The sequence below is a fragment of the Ahaetulla prasina genome, chromosome 2 (genome assembly GCF_028640845.1).
Source record: "Ahaetulla prasina isolate Xishuangbanna chromosome 2, ASM2864084v1, whole genome shotgun sequence".
NCBI lineage: Eukaryota > Metazoa > Chordata > Lepidosauria > Squamata > Colubridae > Ahaetulla > Ahaetulla prasina.
This window is the reverse complement of record NC_080540.1, coordinates 238,584,788-238,594,295: the sequence shown is the minus strand read 5'-3', so window position 1 is coordinate 238,594,295 and position 9,508 is coordinate 238,584,788. Positions and strand designations below refer to the sequence as shown.

Sequence of the window (9,508 nt, the reverse complement as noted above, 5' to 3'; positions counted from 1 at the left end):
TGCCCAGAAATCAACATTTCACCATGAATTGTAGTCAACAGAGCTTCCATATTTTGACTTTGAAAAAAGAAAACAAATCTTTGTCGTCAGGCATATACAAATAGGTTGATTTATGGTTGCTCCTCTTCTACAGACGTACTGCAAATGCTTATTCCACCTTTCATCGCTTCCCCTGTAGCTAGCAAAACAGGTTTCAAAAGCCACTGCTACTTTTAATCTGCTATAAAACTAAAAGTCTCTGCCTCCTAACCAGGATTGTGACATAATATCAGACATCTTTGCAACTTGAGTGTTTGCTATATGGAATAACAAAGTCTCTGCAACTAAAATCCGCAGAGTGGATAAAGGAATGGAAATATGCTGTAGCACCATCCTGGCTTGAGGAATGGAAATGACACTAAACTATAAGCAAAACAACAACAGGAGTACGGTTATGGCAATCTTAGGTAATGTTTGTGCAAAATACCTTCTGATGCATCCTTCCCACACCCATTAATCATGATAAATCTAAGCAAATGCGTAATGTAGTAATGCATAAAGGCTTAGGGCCTGGGTACTTACGGGACCGCCTGCTGTTACCACATGCCTCCCTCCGACCCGTACGCTCTCACAGAGAGGGACTTCTCAGGGTGCCGTCCGCCAAGCAATGTCGGCTGGCGGCCCCCAGGGGAAGGTCCTTCTCTGTGGGGGCTCCCACACTCTGGAACGAACTTCCCCCGGGTTTACACCAAATACCTGACCTTCGGACATTCCATCGTGAACTGAAGACACATCTTTTTATTCGCGCGGGGCTGTCTTAAATTGAATTTTATCGAATTTTTAAAATTCTTATTAATTAATTTTAAATGGGGTTTTTAGCTCACTGTATATTTTAATTTTCAGGCCAATTTTAAAATAAGTTTTTTAATTGCATTTTAAATTATATATTGTACTGTTTGTTTTATTTTTGCCTGTACACCGCCCTGAGTCCTTCGGGAGAAGGGCGGTATAGAAATCAAATAAATAAATAAATAAATAAAATGTAGTTGTATGGAAATGTGCTACCTACCAGTTAGAAAAAAAGTGCCCAACAGACGACATTATCGTGTGTTAAATATGACTTGGAGACTATGTCATGTTAGTTTTCTGCAAATATGAAGTCAGTGAAATGCCTTATTTACTATTTTTGAAAGAATACCCCCAAACAGTATTCCTTGTGATACCATTATGCTGTATGTCTCCCATTCCACCTCATTATTGAGTGGAAGATGTTGGATGGTGCATAGTGACTCCAAACAATACCCATTATTTATATCAGAATAGCCTTTCCTAGAGACGGGCCTTCAAATATCTTGAATTTTGATCTGGGCTTCAAAACTACAGACAACCATAAGTGACAGCAAAGCGTGATCTGTATCCTTTCCTATCTTATAGCAGTCAAAAGAGTTTTCTGTATCTCTTTGGTGTTGGAATCTTAACAGTCCTCCAGATCTGCATATGGCATTCAACTTCACTTACATATTCCTTAACCAATGCCTAATTGCTACATAAGATGATGGAAGTTATAGTTTCATGTTTTCTGAATATAGTCAATTAGGGAAGGCTATCTTGCACACTGAAAGGAAAAGAATAAATAGAAACCCAATAGAGGGAATTCTACACCTTTTTAAAAGTGAATTTTAACCCCGATTATAAACTTTGGGAATGTAAACAAAGAAAAAATTAGAATGTCCTATTGTGTTGTGAGACAGGGTTTGTTCTTAATATACTTCCACAAAATCCATTGACTGAAATTTAATTCTAGATTCAGTCCTTGGCATTTCCAATGTTAAGGACCAGGTAGGTAAAGATAGGAAATCCAATTCTAACTGGGGCCCTGAAGAATTGAAATCATAGGGACAAAATTTAATCACTAGGCCAGGGGTAGTCAATCTTTTTATACCTACCACCCACTTTTGTATCTCTGTTAGTAGTAAAATTTTCTAACCGCCCACCAGTTCCACAGTAATGTGCCTCTCACGCATCGTGGATTGGGTTTGGGGAGGGGTGCCGGCTACCAGCTCTGCTTGTCTGTTACAGCTGGGTGGTGTGAGAGGAGATGCATGAGCTATTCTGGGACGAGGCTCTTTTGTTTGCGGTCGCACTATAGCACCATTTAGTTTTACTTACATAACGTGAAGTAAACTTATGCGTGGGCAATACAAATAGTATATTTTCAGAAATTTAAATTGTCACAGGGAATTTTATGAAAACCTAATGAAAATGTTTTTAAATAATGCTAAGAATTTTTTTAAAAAACTCAAATTTAAAAAAAGGAGGGTGCTTCAGTATCGGACAAAACCCCTACCGCCCATCATGAAAGCTGGAACGCCCAATAGTGGGCGGTAGGGACCAGGTTGACTACCACTGCAATAGGCTAATAAATAACTCCAGGTTAGACAACTTTCTGTATAACTAACAAGAAATTACAATAGAAAGCAGCCTATTTTTTCCTCTCTCTGCATGTGGCAAACTACACTTCTCTCTGTGAAAAGTTCCCATCCAGAAGGAAGGAAGGAAAGAAAGAAAGGAAAGAAGGAAAGAAAGGAAGGAAGGAAAGAAGGAAGAAGGAAAGAAAGAAGGAAAGAAAGAAAGGAAGGAAGGAAGGAAGGAAGGAAGGAAGGAAGGAAGGAAGGAAGGAAGGAAGAATGAATTTATTTTTATTTATTTAAAGATTTCTATAGCCTCCCATTTTAAGCAATTCTGAACAGCATAACAAGTTGTTTTTGTTTTTTCTTCCTACAGATTTTGAAACTTTGGCATCCAGGAGAACAAAGAGCAGCGCCAAACATCTCTCATCACATGAGCCCACCCAATAAGTTATCTTGATGCTGCACAAAATGCCTCACAAGAATATATTACTGAGAGCTAGCGTCATTTGAGAACCACAGCAAAATCTTGTCAACACACCAGCCCTCCCTTTGCACCTGAAATAACTGAGCTCCTGGATAGAATTCCATGTGGGTTCTTCCTTCATTAGTCTACACCCAAACACCCGTTTGCCTGAAGTCATGTTTAAGAAGGTATTTATGAAATTGCATTGACAGGCATGCACGAAACAATCGGTACATCGAGAGCTGCAACATTCCCAAGCTAAGAGTACAGATTTTTCAGATGGTAATCCTGTCTGCCTGGGAGATTCTTGGTTTTTGCTTGCTCTTCTCAGTTGACTGAAATAAACTGCTGAGGTAGGAGAGCTTGAGCATTTAAGACCAAGATGACAAGAGGTGAAATGGTGCCCGTTTTAGAAGGTCTTGCAGAGGAATGGCATTTTAGGATGCCTGCTGTCTCGTTCCATTTGGGAAGTGTCTGAGCTGGGCTGTAAAGGAATGCAAAGTATTTGGTTAGCATTGTGTCAAATACCATACCCATAGAACCTGTTTCTGCAGAATTTGGTCCGAGGGAATGTGTTATAAGAACACCAAACAGATAAATAATCCCCCAGGATTAAAATGTTATCCTACAGCAAATCTAATCATAACGTTAAAGGGCCACCAGATCTGGGCTGCAAAGCCCTGGATGGTTACTAGATGGCAGCAAAGGATTTTCTCTATCTGTTTGATGCCTTGAAAAGGTGATCCCGATTTTAGCAGCCTCATTTCTCTGAGGATTCCTGAATCTAGTCCTCTGTCCCATTTTGTGTAGCCTTCCTTCAAGAAAAGGAAGATAAGATGGCTCAAAAGATAAGATGGCTGAAAAAGCGAGTCTGCCCAGCCACATACATTGGACAAACTAATAGGAGAATAAATGCACACATTGCATTTATGTAACCCTAACCCTAACCTTTATATGGGAGATTTAATAAAAACCACCATGATTAGTGGACCTGGCCCTGTGCTGATGGTTCAGTTGAATCTATTCTCCACATGCTGCTGTGCTGCTCCTTCCACAATTATATCCCCTCTTTCCTCTCTTGCTACAGGCACCAAATTATCCTAGGGAACTTCATGTCAATGTCCTCTTATCAGACAAGAAAAATGTTATCACCCATATGTAGCAATGTTCTGTATAGGTGATGAGAATGCATCCAAACAACTGACATTATATATGGCTGACTTCCTCATACCTTATTCACATTTTTGGGGGGTTATGTGGATGGTTGGCTTTTTTTTCCCCCTCTCTTTGCCTTATTTAGTTATATATGTTTCATTTTATAAGGTCACTGTCCAAAATAAATATTATCTCCCGTATGGCTGATGTCAAAGCTTGCCAAGGTATGGTTTATATGCTAGTAAACAATCTACTACTGAATACCTTCTACTGTGCTGCTCAGGTTTCATCTCTGTTTGCAAATTTACCCTGTATCACATTATGAGTAAGAGATAGTAGCAACAAACAGCTGACCTCAGAGAGATTGAGGAAGGAGTGTTTTGCTCTCCCCTCCCCAGTAAACAAACCCATAGAGAAGAGAATAATATGGAACTCCCATGAATGTGCTCTGTAACATCTTTTTTAGGCTTATATTAACCTCTGTTCATGATTTCATTCTGTCCTGTGTATTGAGACACAATGACACAATTCCCACAATGGCTTAACATTAGTTGTGATGGTTGGGGCTCAAGGAAGCTGGTGGAGGACACCAGATTTCCTCAATCTGTTCTGTGATTAAAATTCCCCCCTTTTCTGTTCTTTATTGTATTTTGTCATGCATAAGAGCTACTTCCCAGACTGGCTATTCACTAAATCAGGGGTCTCCAACTTTGACAACTTTAAGACTTGTGGATTTCAACTCCCAGAGATCCTGGCTGAGGAACTCTGGGAATTGAAGTCCACAAGTCTTAAAGTTACCAAGGTTGGAGACCCCTGCACTAAATCACAAGTATTTGATACCAACGTAGCCTGAAAGTAGCATTTTTGAAATTTAACTTACCATCTGGATTTTGAAAATCTAATCAGTGCAAGTTCAAACATCCCTTCCTTTAGGACCACACACCAGGCATCAGTAAATATCATGGTATTTATCTGATCCAGAAATCAGAATGACTATAATCTTCATCTTGCAGCAGCTAAGATTAGTAAATTTTGTAGGGATATTATCTCCAGTGACTCCTCTCTCAATCAATATTTCTCGGCATCAGGCCCTCTGTGAATTACAGGTGGCTTAATTTAAAACTTTGTTACCTGTAGATTAGCCCCTCTGCTTTGAATAGTATGAACTTGCCACATCTGGAAGAGAAGACATATATTTTTAAGTCTAAGTATTACAAGAAAGAAGAGAACATTACATTATGGCTGTTCCAAGACACATACGGTATGAACAATACAACAACAAAAAGTAATCATTTTATAACTTTTCCAAGAAGGCTAATGTGCAAAATGCTATGCACAGGGAGAGAAACTTATCCTTTTCATAGAGGATGTGTCATCACAACTAATGAGCATTACAGCATCTCTTCTATTCTTCTACAGAGGTCACATATTTGCATATCTTTGAAGCAGAGGGTGTACCTTGAAGAAGATAATATTTAGCAGCTAAATTCAGTATTCTTCCCCATCTGGAGTCTGAACGTCATCAAATAACTTGACTAACACTCATTCTTTCTTGTATAAATAAAGTCAGATGCTCTGCCTGCAAAATTAGTTGTACTTGTCATAAGAAAAATAGCCCAAAACCATATCAGGGCAGTGTATTGCTTAGATTCATTCAGAGCAGTGGTGGAATTCAGCTGGTTTGGGCTGGTTTGGGTGAACCAGCTGTTAAATTGCTGGTTGGCCCCAACCCTCCCCACCCAGCTCCTTCCAGGAGTCCCCTTGCACCCTGTTTTGGCTCCCAGGTAAGTTCAGGGAGGCCTACTAGGCCCCAAATGGGGTGTGGGCGGTGCAGCCCCCACGCAGCCCGGTTTTGCTCTCAGGGGGATTCAGGAGGCTGAGTGCTGCCTGTCACACCCCCTGGCCACAGCCACCATGGCCACGCCCACCCCGCTGGTCATTAGGGCAGAGAACTGGTTGTTAAATTATTTGAATCCCACCACTGATTCAGAGCTCATAGAACTGTCCCACTATTTGGGGCAATGGTTGTGTGTGGGGGAACATCTTGAAAGTAGAAACAACTCAACCATATCTCAGCCTAGGATATTGTGCAGTGCAACATCTGGGATTAATTTATGGTTCGATGTATGTTGTTGTTGTGTCCCACTCCTCCGCTGACGGCCGGGTCAGGGAAATCCAAATCAGGCGTGCCTCTGCAGCTCTGCCAAAGTCCTAGCAAAGTTCTCAAGGCAGACAGGAGACCAGAAAGTGACTTCAGCAAGATATGTTAGACTTTGCCTGACTCAGAGAATGCCAGAAAGCAGATCCTTTATATAGGCCATGGGGTGTGGCTCCATGACTCAGCACTTATCCAGGCCTGCCCCTCCCTTCCTTCTGTCGCCGCCGCCTATCAATTCTTCTGAAGCGAGGGTCACTCCAGTCTGCAGCTGTTGGTAATTGACCGTCCTCAGGCTCACATGCTGTGGGGGAGGGGGAGGGGTCTAGTTGCTCCATTTGCCTGGGCATGGAGCCAGAGCTGGGGGCTGGAGGTACTTCTTCCTCCTCAGCCTGTCTGGGCATGGAGCCAGGGCTGGGGCCAGGAGGCATACTAGGACATTCCTCAGCGTTCGGAAGCAGATAAGAAGGCCCCGGCTGCGGTGAAAGCGAACGAGACACAATAGTTGTGTGGTTCCTGAACCTTGGATCCACTGGCTAAATCAGGAAGTACAACATGTCTCTCCTGCCCAAATCTGAACCAACATAAATTTTTCTCTTCTTGTTCACTCTTCAAAAGGGGAAAATGAAAAAAGTAGAAATGAACAAATATTTAATTAATTAGGCAAAACAAGTCCCTTCCCAAAGTTCAGATATAACTTTAAAATAATGTGTATCGTTGATCAACATTAGTCTTTGAGTTTCATGCTTATGTCCTGCTTTCGCAATGTTGACAAAAACCTCTTTTCTTCTATCAAAATAGTTTGTTTGGCAGGATTTATTTACTGAATGGGATATCTGTGGACATGATACATATATTTAAAAAGTGGTGGGGCTTCCATCATCCAGTCACACCTGCCGTTTTGATGATATTAACTGTCTCTGCAGTTATTAACTCTGTCTCTTCATGTGGGAGTGACAGGATTCTTTTTTCTCAAGAATACTAAATACTCAATAGGTCAGGGATTTTCAGGAGCAATGTTCTCAGATGCATTGCAGGTCAACAAGGGGTGTACCAGTTCCTTCTGGTGATCCATGGCTCACCATGGTTTACGAGTGTTTTACATCTATGTGCTCTCTTGCCAGTAATCCAATTATTTGTGGGTTGAGAACCCATAAAAATGTCTGGTTAATTTGTTTTCACTTTGTCAATAGAAAAAAAAACATAATTATTAAGGCTAAGGAAGTAATTGACATTTGGCTTCTTCACCCAAATATAACTACGAACTTCCCCCTGGTTTGCGTCAATTACCTGACCTTCGGACCTTTCGCCGTGAATTGAAAACGTACTTGTTTATCCAAGCGGGACTGGCTTAATTTTTTTAAATTTTTTAAATTTTTGAATTTTAACAATTTTAATTGGGGTATTTTATTATGGGTCAAATTTGACGGTTTTAATTTTTGGCCAATTATAGAATACATTATTTTAACTGTTGTTTTAATTTGTATATTGTACTGTTTTAATCTGGCTGTACACCGCCCTGAGTCCTTCGGGAGAAGGGCGGTATAAAAATCTAAATAAATAAATAAATAAATAAATAAAATAAATAATATTACAAAACACAGCAAACCAAAAGAGCAATGTCTCTACTAAGCAATTACTTATTGCTCAATCCAGTCTATGTTTTTTGTCATTCAGTATATATCATTTTACCTGTATTATCTGTCAATGATCTCCTTGAGTCCTTGGAAACTCATGCCTATGTCATCAGTGTGGCATCTAGCTACCTTCTGTTGGTCTCTGTTTTGAATGTCTTCCATTTTTCCAAGCAATAAGGTTTTCTTCAGTTACTTTTGCTTTCACATTGTGTGTCCAAAATACCCAAACGTTAGTTTCATTATTAGTGCTTACAATGAAGAATCTATTTTTACTTCATCTGGTACTGAATTATTTGTTTTTCTTGAGGTCCAAGATCTTTTCAACACCTTTTTCCAGCTCCACAATTCAAAGGCATTGTTTTTCTTTGTTCAGACTTCCTTTTGGTCCATCAATTACAGCCATATGTTACAGCTAGAGAAAAAAAATATGGCCCTGACAGTGTAACACATGCACTTTATTATTTTGTCTATATCTGTCAAAGTCTTTCTCTCAAGTAGCAGACATTTCCCTATTTCATAACTTCAGTCACCATCCCTGGGAGTTTTTAAGCCTAGGAAGATAAAACTTTCAGCTTTTCCTCCTCCTACTTCTTTGGCTTTCATTGCTTGTTGCCATAAAGTAAGGGTTCCCCCCCCCCCGTTTTTAATACTAGCTTTTCCCTTCTTTTCCCTTCAACAAATGACTTCTTTTCTGTGTTCGAGACAACAGAATAGTAAGATCAGCATATTTGAGACTGTTGAGATTTCTCTTGTCAATTTTAATTATCTATTTCACTCCCAATGATCTAACTCATAGTGTCATTGGGATGCATAAACCCTTTTATTGCTATAAAGAAACAACCCCCAAAGGGTCTAGCCTTCCTAATGTACCTTAGAGGGTCCAGATTATTTTTAAATAGCTCCTTTAAACCTCTAAGGTAGGGCTTCCAAGTGAACATTTAATAACTTCTTGCTGTATAGAAATGAACATACAGTAGAAGTTTTTGTAACATAGGAACAAATACAGTCACCTGTCCGTTTTTAGTTATTTGATTTATTGGTGTACTTGTCCAGAGTTCATAACTTCTAAATACACATTTAGAAACAAATGCACAAGAAGCAAATCAGTGTGCCTTAATGTCTAGCATTAAACAGGCCAGAGAAACGGTAACTGCTGCTTTAAAGGAACTGTCCTGTTTCTGGATTAACGTTAAATAACCCTGGAAGTCTCCGCTGTTTTGTAGAAGGATTGCCTTCCAATTTGAATCCTCAGCTTCAGACTACAGAGACCACCTAATAATAACAACAAGAAGAAGAAAAGAGAAATCCTCTTAAATGCTTTCACTACAAAAATCCAGACCGATCCTTTTATTTTCTTTCCTTCTTAGCATGCTAAATACAGGCAGGCTTCTTAAAGCAGAGCTCTTAATCTATAGAGAAATGTAGGATGGGGTTCACCCACTTCATAAAGGGATCGTGAATAAAACTTCCCTTGTTACAATTCCTCCTGTTGAAAAGTAGAACCGTCATAAAAAAATTTTTTGCTGGATAATGCTGTTCCATACAAAAGGGGGACTCTTCACTCAATAGTTCCCTTCTAAGCTCTTCCAAGTCACCCTGACTTCAATAAGCTCAGCTCCCTGAACAATTGATAACAGGAAATAGTGTGGCTTCTATGGGTCTAGCAGCTGTTCAATATGCTCTCTTGTGGGTCTCCTTATGTCTGCTT

General features: G+C 39.9%; 1 long non-coding RNA gene across 1 annotated transcript; it reads right to left on the bottom strand.

Annotated features, from left to right (window-relative positions):
* Positions 1-1,981: 1,981 nt before the first annotated feature.
* Positions 1,982-8,696, bottom strand: LOC131191433 (uncharacterized). The gene is made up of 3 exons (XR_009153497.1): positions 7,856-8,696; positions 4,889-5,184; positions 1,982-3,337 (listed from the first exon to the last, which is right to left on the bottom strand). It is a non-coding gene; the product is annotated as an uncharacterized LOC131191433 (long non-coding RNA).
* Between the last annotated feature and the right edge of the window lie 812 nt (positions 8,697-9,508).